Source organism: Bactrocera neohumeralis, chromosome 6 (assembly GCF_024586455.1).
Source record: "Bactrocera neohumeralis isolate Rockhampton chromosome 6, APGP_CSIRO_Bneo_wtdbg2-racon-allhic-juicebox.fasta_v2, whole genome shotgun sequence".
Taxonomy (NCBI): domain Eukaryota; kingdom Metazoa; phylum Arthropoda; class Insecta; order Diptera; family Tephritidae; genus Bactrocera; species Bactrocera neohumeralis.
This window is the reverse complement of record NC_065923.1, coordinates 75165260-75184104: the sequence shown is the minus strand read 5'-3', so window position 1 is coordinate 75184104 and position 18845 is coordinate 75165260. Positions and strand designations below refer to the sequence as shown.

General features: G+C 36.5%; 1 protein-coding gene across 4 annotated transcripts in view; it reads left to right on the top strand.

The window, feature by feature from the left end:
• Positions 1-18845, top strand: part of LOC126761788 (MOB kinase activator-like 2) — a 113571-nt gene that overhangs the window by 19514 nt on the left and 75212 nt on the right. The window contains exon 1 of one of the 4 annotated variants that reach the window (XM_050478176.1): positions 1231-1448. The exons of 1 other annotated variant lie outside the window; for it this stretch is intronic. The gene's annotated coding sequence lies outside the window, so the exon portion shown is untranslated. Of the gene's footprint in view, positions 1-1230; positions 1688-18845 lie in introns of those variants that run through there. 2 more of the 4 variants (XM_050478173.1, XM_050478175.1) reach the window with 2 other exon arrangements.

The following is an 18845-nucleotide window of genomic DNA, read 5'->3' as shown; positions in this document are numbered from 1 at the left end:
GAAGAAATAACGACCAATGATTCCACCGGCCTACAAACCACATCAACAGTTGTTTTTCCTGCATTAAACGGCAGTTCTTGAATCTCATCAGGTTACTCTTTGTCCCAAATGCGGCAATGTCCCAATTTGTTACGGCTGCTATATTTTCTTCACTGCGTGCTGGATGTGGTTTATTCGGGGGAATATTATCCAATAATGAATGCTGGGTTTCAAGATGGTTGATGGTTTTGCGAATAGTAGCCGCTTATATTAACCATAGGCACGTCTTGTTATCCTTATCATTTATGTCTATATATACATACACATACTCGTATATTTGGCTCTTTATCTCTTTTGATCATTTTTAGGTGATACAAACAACCGTTATGCGAACAAAACTATTATACATTGTAGCAAAATGTTGCAAGGGTATAAAAGAGTATTAGATGATGAGAAAATTTCGGAAATATATTTTTTGTGTAATATTTTCTTCATTAATTTTGTTTTTAATAACATCTTATAGCTTTATTTAATATTAAATATTGTCTTCTTTCTCTCTTTTCAGGTATGTACAAATATTTACCGACTTTGCGATTTACATAAATATATACTAAACTTGGTAAGATTTTTAAAATATAAGCTTTAAGCCTTACAAGTAATTTATGTCTTCACTGCTAGAGGTTTTACTCGACAAATCCAGTTCAAATAATGAAATTTCAGTTCCTATAATGTTCCTAGAAATTCATGTGGAAAACTGTTAATATTTCCTACAAGCTTGCAGCTATTTTTTCTAAGCTTTAAAGATATATTTACTTGCTATTGCATAAATAAATATTTACGCCTACACATGTTCCCCGAAATCTTCAAAAATATAATTACGGCTGGTGTGTAGCATTTCTCACCACTGTTCCTCATCATCTCAACGTCATTAGCTTTGCTGCCAACGAAGACGTTGCCATAAACGGTGGCGTTAACGCCACGTCGTCGTCGCAGTCACAGTTACACTGCCTTTTGTACTTGTATTTTTAGCACAATGGTGCCAACATACTAACACAGAGGCAGCACAACAGCAACTGCGACGACTCCGACTGCTCTGAAGTACACGAATGGCTATCGGCTGATTTTCTGTGGCTGATTATGATGCTTGCCATACTGGTCGTCGTCGGCGGCGGCGCCGTCGTCAACACACAGTGCAGTTCAGCTCAAGTTGTTCAGAGCCGGAGCAGTTTTCAGTTGCTTCAGTATGAAAATTTCTTTTGGTCAGACTGGTTGTATCTCCGGTAGTAGTAGAGCGAGCGCCCGCTTATACAGCTTAGTCGTTCGATCGGTCGGTCGGTCGGTAGTTTAAATGGTCGCTGGTACATTACAGGCCTGACCTGTTTCACTGTTGTGGCTTTCGTACGACGCGCAAAAACGACAATTGACGCTTTGAACATTGAAAAGCGCACAACAGCGTGACAACAACAACGGTACGTTCGCCGTAAGCTAGCCAAATGCAATTTTGTATGCTTTGGCAATTTCGCGAAACGTTCTTCGTGTGTGAAAAGTGCAAAACAGATGTTGAGTGTGCAAAAATGTGCTGAATTTGAAGAAAATCGCTGCAAACAGTTGCGAAACTGGTGAAATTCGACGACTTTTTGTTGCAATAAATGCAAAAAAAAAAATAAAATTATAAATGAAAATTAAGTGAGTGAGCCAAGCAGCCGAAGTATGTGCTTTTTAAAGCTGTATGCCTGTGTATGTGTCTGTGTGTGCCTTTGGGCAAATAATCCTCGTAATCACAGTCAACAGCAGTTTCGTCGCAGTGACGAATGTTCTCAGCGTTCAAGTCATTTGAGTAGTCGACTGGATGCGCTGACTCCTTCTATGGACAAATATTTATATAAAAACTTGCTTACTTTATTACAATTTTTGTTTTTGTTTTAAAATATGTACATACATATATGGCATTGTGACCGCCATGAGAGCTCGAATTTCGTGCTTACATTTCGACACATAGTATATAAATTTTGTTCAGTATACATATGTGTATGTGTGCGTGTATGTCTGTATTGGTGTTGGCGTAAAAGTTGGCGTAATTGTGTCAGCCACAGGCGTTCAAGTAGTACGCCGCTTAGCTGGGATAGAGCAGCTGGCTGGCTGTCAACAAGAGCGGCCAGTCAGGAAAGCAGGAGCCAGCGCAAGAAACGCACTTGAAACTTGTATAAACAAACACATATGCAATTGTGCATAGACTCGAGTTGCCTGATTGAGCGAGCGCCACTCACGCAGTGGGCAATGGCAATTAAATCCAGTCTGGCCTGGTGTCGATTGCTGGCGTTTTGTAAGGCACTCGGTCAGCAACACCAACTGACACAGCAGCAGCAGCAAAGCATTGCTGTTGGCGTCGTTTAGCCATAACCATAATTATCGCCTTGGTTTTAGAAGTAGCAAACGAAGCAGAGGAAGAACAGGTAGAGACAGAGGAAGCAGTTGCTGCGCGCTGTGCGGTTGCGGTAGCCTTAAGGAAATTAGATATTCAGCAGCCGTTAGGAAATTAAAAATTTTGTAGGCTCCGCTATGCGCCAAACGACTAGCAGTGGTTCGTAGCATCATAATCCATAACTCTGCATGCAAAGTCCATATTTCTGCATTTGCCAAGCATGGCTATAAAGCTGTCTAGCAGTCGCTTTACAATATCTTGCTTTACTTTAAATCATATCCGCTTGCTGCGGAGATAGCAGGAAGCACGAAATAAATATTCGCCGGAAATGAAACGTATTTAAACGCGGCAAAAGCGCCATCATACCCTTCTCACAAGCCTCATTTGGACCCTCAAACAAGCGCACTGCCTCGTTTGGACCCTCAAACAAGTTCACTGCCTTCGTGCGCTCTGTGGGTGCTTACCTTCAACGTTCTTACCACTTAAAAATTGATTGAATTGCATAGATATTAAATAACGTCGCCTTCTGACGTGATTGCTTCGAATCATACACAAATCTAGCAGCCAGATACTCGCATGCCACGGCAAGTTTATCGTAAGCCCAGCTGTCAGTTGTGCCAGTTGGTAGGTCTGCGGGTGTGGGTGTGTGTCTTTCGATTTACTTGTCAAGGAAACGGCTTTTCCATTCCTCAAATGCAAATGGATTTTCCATTCAAATAAGAATTGTGTTGTAAGCGGGCGGATGTACTGGCTGGCTTGTAGCAGCGCGCGGTGTGCGGTTGACGTTTCTCATCGAATGGATGTCAATGGTGTGCCATAAACTGTGATTGAAGTGTGTGTTTGAAGGATGAGAAAATTGTAATAAAAAGTGTTGGCATGTGCCGTAAAGTGTGTGCGGCGAAATTAAGTGATTGGATAAGCGTTCAATGATTTTCATTGTCTTGCAATCGCATAAAGAGAGCTGAGTTTTCCAGAAGCCAGAAGCCAGTACTGTTTCGTGCAATTTTTACGCTAATTATTTGTGTACGTTGTGTAGAAGCTGATTGACTTGGAAATTAATTAACTGATAAAAAGAAGTTGCCAATTGTGTTCTGCGTTATTTCGGCTGAAATTAAGGTTCCAATAAAGTGCGTTGGTTTATGAAAGTTTCCAATAAAGAGCAAGAGTGAAGAAAAACCGTTAACGGCTGCTCAGAAGCTATAATATCTTTCGCAGGCGCAAGTTTTCTTACAATTACGCACGTTTGACCGTTTAATTTGTATGACCGCTCTGAAAATTTTCTTCGGATATTGTAGCGTTGTCTTGAATAATAATCTGTGCTAAATTTCGTGAAGATGCGTTGTCAAATAAAACAGTTTTCCATATAAGAACTTGATTTTGAACGTTCACTTTGTATGACAAATATATGCTATAGTGGTCTGATCTAAACATTATCTTCGGAGATTATAGCGACACCTAGGATTATAATCTGTGCAAAATTTTGTCAAGATATCTTGTCAAATAAAAAACTTTTCTATATAAGAACGTAGTACACCCTGTTCAGGCATAAAAACTCCGAATTGATCGAAATTGATGCGAACAATATCTACATTTCATTTATTATTTTTGACAACACGTTATTTAAAAGCGGAATTATGACTTTGGGTGTGAGCAAGAAGACAGACAGTGCTTTCTTTGATACGTAGCAAGATCCTTCGAACCCCAAAAGCTCTCCAAAGCTGACGCGTCAATAAATCTCGATAACTGAGTTGCTTTTCAGTTTCTTGTATTGAAGTTTTCCAGCAATTTCAGCAAAACAATTCCATTAAAAGCCAAAAAAAAGTAGTTATTGGCAGTTCTCTTGAGCGTTAACTTAGTTTTTTGGTGGCTATGCGAGGCTAAGGCTACACTTTCTTTAATCAATGAACAATTTTTAGTTTTCTGCAAACTGTTCCATGATCTAAAGCTGTTTGGAGGGTTTTCAACGATTATATATTTCATACAAGGCATGTTCTGTGGTTGTTTCACGCATATTTGTCTTAAAACGAGTTGTAAGAGTCCGACTTCTCCATTTCTTTTTCGAATATATCACCAAATGGAGTGTATTTCTAACTTTCAACTGTTTTTTCAGCCACCTTTTATAAAGATTTTTCCGTTTTTTGTTGATCACAAATAATGTTAACATTCCTACGCGCTACTAAAATGCTTTCCAAAAGCGCAACAAAGCAAAGAATATCCCATAAAAGTGGAGAAAAACTCTCGACTTTTGCTGTCATTACACCTTTCGAGCGCGTAAATGAGTTTGAAATTAAAAGTAGGTGACCCCAAAAGCCAATCGTACAGAAAAACGTGCTGTGAATTGAAACGTCTTGACAGTTGTATTTAGTTGCTGCAGATAAACAGTTTTTTTTTGGTTAAACGATTCTAAAAGTGTTGCACATACACACATACACATTTCAGTGAAGTCCATAATTAAGTACTCACTTTTCTCCAGTCGTAATTTATGTATTACTTTTAACGGTGCGGATTGCTTTAACTTAATTAAGTGCTTAAAATGCGTCGTCTTATTGGTAAAGTAAATAAAATCGAATAATTTATTTTTTCTGCATGGAGGTAATGAAAAATCTAGAGAAATGCTTTATATAAATATATATTAATTATAAAAAGGGGAAAAATAGTTAACTCCGGTTGCTATACCTTGCGCAGGTTCAAGTTTTCTTACAAAAGTTTGATTTTGAAGTTTAGTTTGTATGGCAGCTATGTATATGCTATAGTGGTCCGACCTTGACAAGTTTTACGGATATTGTAGCGTTGCCTTGAACAATAATCTATGATCTATAATCTAATATCTATTTTATGAAGACATCTCGTGAAATAAAAAAGTTTTCCATACAAGAACTTGTTTTTGAGCGTTAAGTTTGTATGGCAGCTATATGCTATAGTAGTCCGATCTTGAATTCTGTTTGGAATATTGTACCGTTGCCTTGGGCAATAATTCATGCCAAATTTCATGAAGATATCTCATGAAATAAAATAGGTTTCCATATAAGAACTTGTTTTTGAGCGTTAAGTTTGTATGGCAGCTATATGCTATAGTGATCCGATCTCACCAATTTCTTTAGATATTGTAGCGTTGCTTTATTAAATAATCTGTGCCGTATTTCATGAAAATATCTTGAGAAATAAAAAAGTTTTCCATACAACTACTTGATTTTGAGCGCTCAGTTTGTATGGCAGCTATATGCTATAGTGATATGATCCTGAAAATTTTTTCGAATATTGTAGCATTGCTTCAGAAAATAGTCGATGTTGAATTTCGTGAATATATCTCGTGAAATAAAAATGTTTTCCTTATAAGAATTTGATTTTGGGCGTTTGCTTTGTATGATAGCTATATGCTGTAGTGATTGGAACTAGACAATTTCTTTTGAGATTATAGTATTGCTTCAGAAAATAATCGCTGCCAAATTTCGTCAAGATATCTCGTCAAATAAAAAAGTTTTCCATACAAGTATTGAATTTTGATCGGTCAATTTGTATGGTACATAGATACATCCACGTGCTATAGGGGCTCGATTTGCGGATATAGACTCTTCAGGTTATAAAAATAATATAAATATAAGTATCATAAAAATCATAACAGCAACATTTAGAAAATTTCCTATATTTTTTTTTACCTCACGCAATTCTTTTCTCGAACAAAATGGAAAGCCAAATAAAGCCTATAATTTTCGTGTGCGCGTAACCACTTTCAGCCGCTACGTATTGTTATTCGTAAATAACATACTGCAAGTAAATAAAAGCTACCTCAATAATATAATAATATTTATCTACACATGTAGAAAATTCAGTTCACCGATCGCCAGTTATTGGCACAAAAATGCTCAATAACACCACTTGTATTTACCTTTCGTACCCATGTCTGTTACACACAGAGCTTACTAAACCTCATTTCAACTGCAATTCGCTAATTTCTTCAATACACACGTATTTATTTTCATAATTCGCTAACTGATTCAGCGCTTGGTTAGCCGCTTGGCCGACTGCGCGCCGCTGGCCGCTTGCTTCACTAACTTAGTGACTGACTGCTGGCCGCAGGCAGGGCTGCGCCCATACACGCTGCACTTTTTGTGCTCCATCTTCTTTACACAGGCCAGGCATACCCTTGCAACATTTTCCACGTTCTCCACATGCTCCGCATTCTCAAGTGTGTTGCAGTGTTGCATTGTGAGTTTTTTGGTTGCCAAGCGGGCCTGGATGTTCAGTTAGTTAACATCGTTTCGGTTGTTGTTTTTGCGCCACTCATACTACTCATATTTTTAGTCACTGTACATGATTTGTGTTGTTGCCAGTTACTAATATATCTCGAATTACTCTGATTATTGCTTGTTGTTGTTGTTGTTGTTGTGGATAGTGCTGCGCTTGGTTAGCGTTCGTTAGCGCTTGACTGTTGCGCTTTTGTGCGTCCAAGCAGAACCGAGCAGCGGCGCGTCAGAAAAAACAGCGCGCAACTGTTGGTTTGAACGACGCGCCACGCTAATTGACTGCGCTGCGCGCCGCCGTACTGTCTGATTGACTGACTGGCTGACTGACATTCACTGGCTAGTTGGTTGGCTGGCTGTTTGCCTTACTGACACTTAGAATTGGAATAATGGCACAACGGAGCTGTAACAGCTAAGCTAACAGCGGGCAACGTGATAATAACTAAAGCAATAACAGCAGCAAGAACAACAACAGGAACATTGGTTGCTATGATTAGCAGCAGTGACGGTGAATGCTGCTGCAATATCGGTAATGCGCGCAACTGTAACAACACTTCGTCAAAAACAACGACAACAGAAAAGACAACAACAAAAGCAAGAAAGAAGACAGGAACAACAACAAAAAAGATAACAGCAACAGCAATAACAGTAACAACAACAACAATAATAACAAAAACTATAGAAACAACAACAAAAACTAAACAACAACAACACCAAAAAATAAAAAAGAAGCCAACAACATGAAAAACAACTACAACAAAAGACAACAACAAAATAAAAAAATACAACAACAAAGACGACAACAACAAGAAAAAAATCAGCAACAGTTACAAAAAAGATCACAGCAAGAACAACACTGACAACAACAACTGCAAATATTCTCGTTTCTTTGCTCATTTTCTGTTCGTAACTTTCCAGCGCAACAGTTGTTGTTGATGTTGCAGTGTATATGTGGGTGCTACAGCAGTTTAGTTGCACGCTCAGTAATTTGCAACCATTTACACTTTCAAAGCCAACTAAAACAAGCTGTCGCTCGTCGTCGTAGCTGGCTTGCGTGTGGGATGGGCGCTTGCGCTGCAGTTGCCGGCGCCAAGTCAAACGAAAAGTGCAATTGCGTTCATTCTTCCAACACTTCGATTAGCCTCTTGGAGGGTTGCATTTAATCCACTCACTTGCCATTTACTCGTTTGCTACAGTGTCACTGTGTCAGGCGGTGTGCTACAGCACCAACAACCAGCTTGCCATTGCCTCGTTTTGCTTTACATTCACTCGACGCGGTACAAATATTTAATCGCCTACTTTTATTATTTGTTTATTTGCTTGAAACTCGTTTGTCAGCGTGTTGATTCTCGCGCCTATTTGCCAGTCAGTCACCGTCATCCGCTCGAAGCGCTCTAAAACTCGCGCAATCGCCACTCCACCTCCCCACACGGGATTAGCGTTGTTTGTGCCCAGCGTTCGCTGCTCATTTGTTTACTATTCACGCGCGGCACGATCATCTGTGTGCCATTACCCCGCCGCCGCTCCCATTCGCCACGCGTGTACTCATATGCGCTGTGTAACTGTATGCAGCTCTGCGCTTACCACCTGCCATGTTGCAAGTTTATTCGCTTTGCAATCATATCACTGCGCTGTGTGTGTATCTAACCGCTAGCTATACGTTTGCAGTGCACTCTGTGTCATTCTACGTGCTCCAGCTCTGGCTCTGGCGCGGGCTCCGGCTCTCAATCTGATTCTGTGCCGCTTATTTCTTTTGATCTTCCTGTCGGCTCTTTTATTTAGTGTTTTTTGCTTGCTCTCTTTTCATTGGCGTTTCCTTGTTTCTGTTACTTGCGGCACTGTTGTGTCATTAGCGTGTTATCTTTTGTATTTTATCTTTCCGCCACCGGGCACACAATAGCGCGGCTAACTAAGTAAATGAAATGTTTATATTTTTGTAATTATTTAGCTGGGAGCATTACTCTCAGTGATGTATGTTATCTGCGGAGATCGAAGTGTTAGAGATTTTTTATACTTCAGTAAAAAGCGCCAAGTTTTCAGAAGTGAGATTTTTAGTATTATCATTGAGTTTTATACGAGCTTTTTAGAGCCAATGACTTCCGCAATAAATAATTCTAATAATACAAAGATTGGATTCAGATCGTTCAGTTTATATGGCAGCTATAAGCTATAGTGATTCGATCTGAACGATTTCTTCGGATATTGTACCATGGCTTTAAACAATATTCCGTGCCAAATTTTATAAAGATATCTTGGCAAATAAAAAAGTTATCCATACAAAAACTAGATTGGAATTCTATAGTGAGATCAGTAGTGAAATGAGATATTGGATCAGTGTGGTTTTGCAAGAGAAGTTTTCCAAAAAGCGTAGATGGTGGTTAGATAGAAAATAATTGAGGTTTTGCACGGCGACCTATGGTCTATTGAGCTTTCTCATATACCACATACGTTCACAAACGTCCAGCACTCTGAACACTTCCAGGAGCTTGCTGGGCACAATGGAGTTGCTGTCATCCCTAGCCACGTAGATAGATCCAAGAGCCTCGAGTCTGCTTCTACAACTTGCTGGGCAGTCTAGAATCAGGGGTTCTTGAGTTTCCGGTTCCTTGTCGCAAAACCGGTAGTTTGCACAAGAGGCTCTGCTCATGTTGAACAAGTGGTTCTTGGAGACGGATTTGTCTCGGTGGACGTTGTTCATATCTCTAAACCTTGCTAGGTTGTAACCTCCCAACGCGATGGTAGTTTGTAGTATGTACATGATCGACGATTTTCGGAGAGAACATCGTCGTTACTCTATAACATCGTCGTTTGTCTCCATGTACATTACCGAAATTGACATCATCTTAGCATGATCTCACCGCTGCAGACAAGCTTTGTCTTTAACTTTTCGAAAAAAAAGAATCCGCAGACTAGAAATAATTTATCGATTTACCAAGCACATGATCACTTGTTTGTCCAAACAATAAAATACAACCCCTGCGCTCCCCGCCAGACACCACAAACTGCATTGACTTGGCCTGCACCAGCTTGGTCTTCACGCGCCACAAACAAAAAAGCATTCATTTGTTAATTATTGTATTTTTCAACGTTCAGCCAAACCGCCAGCTGTTTGAGCGCAGTTTGGCTTGTACATAGCGCTTCATAAACCTGCTCCGGTTCTAAGCGCTGTTGGTGATTTTGCGCTTGTTGTTGTTTTACTTTGACGTAGCAATCATTATATTGTGTGAACAAAACAGACCGGCCCACGGGCGCCTAGTCAGCAAGTCGTAGCTGATCGTGTGATCGCCAGCACATAAACACACTCACATACAGCTAGGTGTGTCTGTATATGTGTTTGTAGCATGAAAAAGTGGTGTGAAGAAACGTCAATTCGTAGCATAGCCATTTACTGATTGTTGTCTAGCCGTGTTTCTCTGTGTGTTTGTGTGTCTGTATAGCTATTAGTTACTTGCTCGCCGCTCCTATTGATTTGCTGTCTGACCTTTAACGGCCAATAGCAACAAAAACAAGTTTCGAATGTGTGTATCTGCTGAGATCTTGCGGGAAGTTGGTAGTTTGTTCCTTCTTTCTAACTATTGTTTTTGTTGTTTTGTTTTTACTCTTATTAGGTATACATTGGTTTATACTTATTAATATTTCATTAGCGCTGAAATGACTAACTAAATGCTCGGTTGACGACTTATGCGCTACACGTATGGTTAGCTCCTGGTGTTGTTGTACTTGTTTGACGTCTGCGTAAATCGTATCAGTAGGGATTTGCTATATAACATATGTATGTATATAGTCCATATGTGAAGTTGCATGTGGCTGAGCGTTAGAAGTGGCGCGATCGCGTTGTGCTAGGCTTACAAGCGATGGTTTTTGGACCCTTAGTCTTTGAGATTTCGATCAAAACTTTTGCACACATCCTTTTCTTGCCAAGAAGCTGCTCATTTGTCGGAGCCGCTGATATCCGACCAATATAGCATATAGTTACCATACAAATTGAATGATCGGAATCAAGTTCTTGTATGAGAAATTCCTTTATTTGTGGATATAATTTCACGAAATTTGGCACAGATTATTATTAAAAGTATCTCTAAGAAATACGAAGAAATTGTTCAGATCGAACCATTTTAGCATATAGCTGTCATACAAGCTGAAAGATCAGAATCGAATGTTTTGTATGGAAAACTTTTTTATTTGACGAAAACTCTTTACGAAATTTGGTATGGTTTATTTTCCAAAGCAATGACACAACCTCCGAGGAAATTTTCCCGAACGGAGCACTATAGCATATAGCTGTCATACAAGCTGACCGTTCAAAACCAATTTTTTGTATGGAATCTTTTTTACTTGAAGAGATAATTTCACCAAATTTGGCATGGTTTATTTTCGAAAGCAATGACACATCCTCCGAAGAAATTTTTCCGATCGGACGACTATAGCATAAAGTTGCCATATACATATGTATACTGACCGTTCAAAAACAAGTTTTTGTATGGAATCTTTTTTATTTGAACAGATATCTTCACGAAATTTGGCACAGATTATTTTCCAAAGCAATGATATAACCTCCGAAGAAATTTTTCCGATCGGACCACTATAGCATATAGCTGCCATACAGACTGACCGTTCAAAATCAAGTTCTTGTACGGAGACTTTTACTTATGAATTGTATTATAGCTTTAGTGCTCACGAAATAGACGTTTTTTCTTTTAATTTATGTCGTAAAGGGGGCTATAAATTAATCAGTTCACTTCATCTTAAGCTTGAATTTGAATGGTGCAGCCGAATTCCCACGAAAACTGATTAGTATGCGGTTGCAAATTTCATCGTAATAATTAAAAAAATTATAAACAGTGAGTTACAATTTCAAAATTGATAAGCAAAAATTCAACTAAAACGCGTCAAATTAAAGTGAATTGAAATTGGAATGCAAAAGATTTACTTTTGCGGTCGAAAAACTCGGCGCGCTCGGGCTGTTGGCCGTCGTTTGGAGGCAGTGTGATCGACCGTCGCTTTAAATCGCGCCTTTCATTATTTTTGATACGCTTAGGCGCGACTGTAGTCGATATTTTCGTTGTTGCTTTGAGATTACAATTTGGGCGCTGCGGCCAAAGCTCGCATTTTCAACACTTTCGGCGGCGTCGACGGGTGCTATTGAACTTGCTGAAGGTTGCCGCGTTGGCGTTGTGAGCTACCGCTAACGCCACGCTTGATCCATCAATCAAACGCGCACGCTGTCACTGCTAGCGCCAATTTACGCTGTCGCCGCCAACGGCGCAGATAAAAATAACAAAATAGTTGAAAAACAAAATTATAATTTTAAATTTGTCTTTGGTATTCACTCTTTAATAAACATTGTGAAAAATTTACCGTTGATTGCAATATTGCTCTGCTCGTAAAATCAATTGAAGTCAAATGAACTCAATCAACTGCTCTTTTTGTTTACTCACTCTTCAACGAGTGACCAGCAGTTCAACGATTAAAAGCCACGCTCGCTAAAAATTCAAATGCGCTTACCAACTCATACATAAAATGTGCGTGTTTAATTGAAGATTATTGCGCAGAAATAAAAACGCAAATAAAAGCAAATAAAATTAGTAGCACGCACACATTTAAAATTGCGTACAAAATTACTTTTATTGCACTTCTTGCCGTTTAATTGCAAAGTTATTGCGCACGTGTAGTACAGGGTGCCACATATGCAAATTATTTTTAATATGCACGGCCGTGCTTGTGCGAAGTGTTGGAAGCTCATTTGGCAATGAAATTGTACTAAAATGTTAATTAATGTGAATTTGGAAAATTAAAAATAATTAAAACTGCATATATGTATGTACATATTACATACATACATATGTATGTACATACATATATAGTTAATGTGAAATGTGAAAACGTTATCTAAAGCTAATTTCGGTTATAATTAAAAAGTGCTCTGCAGTTAATTACAGTTAGTTGATGAAGTGGGTCAGCAGTAAGCTCAAATAGAAGGAGAATTTATTAATTGAAATAAAAAAATATGAAACTAAAAAATAAAACAAAATAAAAAATCTTATTTAAAATAAAAAAAATTAAAAAAAAACTTGAAATACATCTAAAAATAAATAATAAATAAAAATAATAATAAAAATAAAAAAAATAATAAAAATAAAAAAAATAAAAATAAAAAAAATAAAAATAAAAGAATAAAAAAATTAAAATTGAAAAAAAAAAATAAATAAAAAAAAATAAAATAAATAAAAAAAAGAAATTAATAAAAAATAAAAAAAAAATTTAAATAAATTAAAAAAAATAATAAACAAAAAAATTACAATTTATTAATTTAAAATGGAAAAAAATTAATAAAAATTAAAAATTAAATTTAATGAACAAAAGTAAAATTAAATAAAAACAAAAATTAAACTAAACAAAATATAAATAAATGGAAAGAGAAATAATAATAAAAATATAAAAAAATATTAAATAATAAAACAAAAAAATTCAAACAAAAGTAAACTAAAAATTAACAAAATCATTAAAATATTAATAAAAAAAATACAAAAAATATAAAAAAGAAAATAACGAAAAGAAATATTGAAATAACTGAGAAATTTAAAAGAAAAAATTGCCATAAAAATAATAAATAAATAACATAACATACAATTTTAAATAAACAGAACGCAAAGGAAAAATTGTAAAAATAAATTATTGGAATAATTGAAATATAAATCAAGAAAACGAAAAAAATGTAATAATAGAAAAAACAAACAATAAAAATGAAAAAACTAAAATAAAAAAAAGCAAAATTATAATATTAAGAAATGTTAAAAAACTTGAAATATAAATAGAAAAAGAAACAAAACCTTAGAGAAGAGTACAAATTATTGAAATATGTATAAAAAGCTAAAAACATTTCAAAAAAATTATAAAATAAAAAATAATAATGTCATATATAAAAAAAAAAAAAAAAAAAAAAAAAATAAAAAAAATAAAAAACAAAAATAAATCAACTTAAAATAATAAAACAGATAACAAACGAAAACAAAAAAAATAAAAATAAAATATAATAAATAAAAATAAAAAAATTTTAATAATAAAACAGAAAACAAACAAAACGTTAAATTCGATTGTCCCTAAACTCCAATACCCTTCATAGGTGTATTTTATAGCATAAAAGCGTATAAAAATATATGTATATTGATTTTGAACGTTCGGTTTGTAGGGGCGCTACATACATACATGTTATGGAGGCCCGATCTTGAAAATTTCTTCAGATATGGTGGTGTTGCTTTGGGCAGTAGGTGCCGATTTTCGTGAATATAGCTCGTCCAATAAAAAAAAGTTTTTCATATAAAAACTTAATTTTTTACGTGCAGTTTGTATGACAGCTATTTATATGTTTTAGTGATCCGATCTCAACAATTTTTTCGGAGATCATACTCTTTCCTTTGACATGAATCTATACCAAATTTCGTGAAGATATCTAAGAAAATGCAAGAGTTTTTATATAAGGACTTGAGTTTAATTGTTCAGTTTGTATGACAGCTATATGCTATAGTAGTCTGATCTTGTAAATTTTCTCGGATATTGTAGCGTTGCCTTGGACTATAATCTATGCCAAATTTCATGAAGATATCTTTTGAAATAAAAGAGTGTTTCCTACAAGGACTGTATTCCCATCGTTCAGTTTGTGTGACAACTACGTGCTATAGTAGTCCGATCTCAACAATTTTTGCGGAGATTATACCGTTGCCTTGATATCGGCACAATCTCACAAATGTTTCACGATTTTTTTTTTATTTTTTAAAGATTTTATTTTTTCATATAAACAACGAAACAATTATTGTTGTTCTATGATTTGTACGCTTCAATCCGTGTAGACTCCCATTTTGAGCTCGTATTTTATTTATTTTTAATATCACATAAGCATATAATTTAAAATCATAATATCATATTCATATTTTTAATATTTTTCTTATTGTTTCCTTTGTTTTTCCTTATAATCTAGTGCTTTTTGTGAAAAATATTCGTTTTTTTGTAACTGAAAAACAAATGAGTCAGTAAATTTAAACAACTTGCCGTGAAACACACACACACTAACCCTCACATTCTCATAGTGCGTGTAACCTAAAGCCTTAACTTTTAACTTCCACCAAAATAAATGGTCTTGAACATTCTTCTGTGGGCTTAATGCTAATGTGTCGAAGGCAAAAACATGCAAAAGTTCAAAATATGTCGCATGTTTTTGAAATGCTGTGTTGTTGTTTGGCATTAGTTGTTGCGTGTGTAATTTGTGCTGCTCAGCTGTTCGGCTGCCAAAGCATAAACGCTTTATGTACACTTGTCACATATTTTAGCTGTCATTCAAAGTCTTTATGTATTTATATGTTTCTATAAGTATGTATGTATATATGTATATAACTGTTAGTATGGCATTTTTATGGTTCCAAAATTTTTTCCAACACATTTTTCTGAGTTTTGCTTGGACATATATACTTATGCCTCACTTTGGTTGCATATGAAAAAATATGTTTCATTGTATGCGTGTATAGCCGCAAGTGTGTGTGTGCGTTCGTTAGGTGCTAAAAAGTGTAAGCACTAATGTACAACAAATGCAAACACTTAAAAAAATCGAGAAAAAACGCAAAAATCTAATTCATTAAAAAGAATGAAAACGAAACTTGAAACAATAAAAACCAAAAACAATAAAAAAGCGGCTAAAATAAACGAAACGAAATAAAATAAATAAGCGTCAACACGAAAAGTGAAGCGAAAGTGTTTCTTTGGTGTCACCTGCTCGACTTGTTTTTTTGTATCTTTTTCTCATTTTTTTTGCTTGGTGTGACTAAAGCAAAAACAGCAACAATGCTAATGGCACAACACGGCAATGGTAGCACGGTAATGTCAACAACAATAACAACTAAAAAACAAACCCGCACTAAATAAATAGCACGTCGAACAGCAGCAAAGTCGAACCGTACGTCCGTCCGTCCGTCGATCAGTGCGTCTGACTACCTGGCAGCGCTGACACGCTCGACAAGAATACTTGTATAAAGCTGCAGCAAATCGCTTGTATGTCGGCATGCTTGTTTGCTGCAGCTACCTACCATTGCTGTTGTTGTTGTTGGTGGTGTTGTTTTTGTTTTAGTTTAGTATTTATTTCGCTTGTTGCTGTTGCGTTTTCTCTGCCGTCATCGGAAGTTCCTATATTGAAAATTATTTGATGTGCTGCTGCTGCTGTTGTTGCCGCTCGGCAGCCACCAGTTTCTTGGCAAGGCACACAATAGCAATGAGTGGCGAAAAATACCGACAGCAACAACAACAACATGCCGCACTTATGTATGCTTGAATGAGCGAGCAGTTTTGCTGACGATGATGCTGACGTTGACGCTAATGACAGTGACGATGTCAGCAACAGGACCGACAACGGCAACTCACGGCGGCATGTCAGGAACGCAAATAATAAAAAAAAACCAAAAAAAAGAAATGTATTTCGGTGGCCATAATACCCTACACAAACACAAAGGCGACATACAAGACTTGATTTTGATCGTTCAGTTTGTATGGCAGCTATATGCTATAGTGGTCCGATCTGAACAATTTCTTGAGATATTGTAGCGTTGTCTTAAATAATATTCTGTGCGGAATTTCATGAAGATAACTCGTCAAATAAAATAGCTTTTCATACTAGGACTTGATTTTGATTGTTCAGTTTGTAAGGTAGCCATATGCTATGGTAGCCCGATCAATACGATTTCTTTGAACAAGATACCGCTGCCTTGAACAATAATCCATGCCAAATTTTATGAAGATAACTCGTCAAACAAAAAAGAGTTCCATACAGGAACTTGATTCCGGTCGTTCATTTTGTATGGCAGCTATATGTTATAGTGATCCGATCTGAGAAAACTCTTTAGATATTGTAGCGTTGCTTTCAACAATAATCTGAGGCAAATTTCATGCAAATATCTCGTCAAATAAAAATGTTTTCCGTACAAGAACATAAGTTTGAGTAGTCAGTTTGTATGGCAGCTATATGCTATAGTAGTACAATCGGAATAATTTCTTCAGATATTGCAGTGTTGCCTTAAACAATAATCTGTGCAGAATTTCGGGAAGATTACTCGTCAAACAAAAAAATTTTCCTTACAAGGACATTATTTTGATCGTTCAGTTTGTATGGCAGCGATATGTTATAGTTGTACTATATCGCCGCTTTCGATAAATGTGAACCCCCTTAGTGAGAAAATGACGTGCGCAAAATTTCAGTTCTATACCTCAAAAACTGAGTGACTATCTACTACTACCACTAACATACCTTGTTCAGTTCGTAAAAGCCATTCAGTAAGCCAGCGAGGCGAACTATATCAACTGGCAAAGTGACAAACAAATATGCACAGTAAACGGACACTCACACCCCGACAATTGAGCGACAGATGACTGGGCAAACAGACAAGCGGGTAAACAGTGGGCGGAAGCGCGGGACACCAAACGTGGCGGTGAGGCGACGGCGTGCTGTGTGAAGTGCAGGTATTGCTGCCTGTCAGCCTGACTGCTTGTCTGTCGGCTTGGGAAGTTCAAATAAGCCCGCTATACATCTAGATCGGCATATGGTGAAAACTGCGGACGCATACATACATACATACAAACATATATAGATTACACATACATACATACATATATTATTTATACTCATCTAAGCGTCTGTGTGTGTGCTTTTAACGCATATGTGCTGCCATTGCTGTTGCATATTGCATTATATTGCAAATTGCTGCTCGTAACACATACACTTGCTCATGTGAGTTGCGTGCGGCAAGCAGCCAAGCCAAGTCACACCACTTGCCAACTAACTAAACAAACGACAATAGCGGCAATATTTTGTTGCCGGCCACACACATGCCATTACAGGGGTATGCAAAAAACTGGCATGCAACGTGGTATCAAGTGGCAATGCAAAGAGAGTTCAGCGCTGGTTGTTTGGGGTGAGTAGCGCATACACACACATACACATCTCCATAAGCAGCTGGTCCTTGTACATGTATGTAAAATGTGTGGGTTTTTAGTGCCTGCAAGGAAGTGCGATTGCGCGTGAGTGGAACTGTGTGACAATAATCTAATATGCGGCTATGTTTCCACTGAGATTGCCTGATGTGGAAAAATCGATTTATGAATGAAATACATATGAAAAAAACAAAAAATTAAAAAAAAAATTTTTTCTAAATTGAAAAAAAAAAAATAAAAAAAAAAAAAAAAAAAAAAAAAAAAAAAAAAATTAAAAAAAAAAAAATAAAAAAAATTAAAAAAAAAAAAAAAAAAAAAAAAAAAAAAAAAAAAAAAAAAAAAAAAAAAAAATTAAAAATATGGTAAAAAATATAACCATATTTTTAATTTTTTTATAAATTTTTTTTTTTTTTAATTTTTTTTTTTTTAATTTTTTTAATTTTTTTTTAAATTTTTTTAAATTTTTTAATTTAGAAAAACATTATAAAAAAATTTTAATTTTATCCGTTTTATCGCTCTAAAATCCAGGAAAACCGATAAAATGCATTTCCTTTTAAGCCGCATTCTCACAAATCCGCGTAGGTCAAATGTTACAGTATGGCCATACATAACGCTTAGCACTACATTTTAGCATTTTGAGACACAATTCCTGACTTATAGCCCAGCTAGGAGCCAGCGTGTACACAAATCGACTTTGTTGTAAAGCAATGTTACCGCATGCGTTCCCAGCACAGCATGGACACAGGAAGGCAATAAAATTCAAAAAGGAAGTGTGTGTAGGGCAGTAAAAAAGCAGGCTAAATGTCCAAAAGCAGTAACTCAGCTTCGACTGTTTCGTAGTTGCTTGGCAAACTGACAAATACCAAATTATTTTGAGCGTTTTTTCTTTGCTTAATTTATGTTGCTGTTGTTTTTGTTTTTTTTTTTCTTCGCTGCTGTCCGCCTCCGGTTTTGGCTGGCTGACAGCAGCTGAGCGCACTGAAAGAAAGGTCAATGCAGGAAGTGCTGTGCTGTGAGTGCACAGCGCAGGAAGTTGCCACTTGCCACTTGCAACAGCTAAGCGCAACAGCAAGAAACAACAAAAAGAAACACAAACAAGACAAAACAGAAAATACCCGCCATAGTTGCTCTTTTATGGCATAATGGGTATAAAAAGAATTTTATCTTCATTGTGAGCGATCAGTTTGTATGGCAGCTATATGCTATAATAGTTCGATCTGAACAATTTCTTCGGA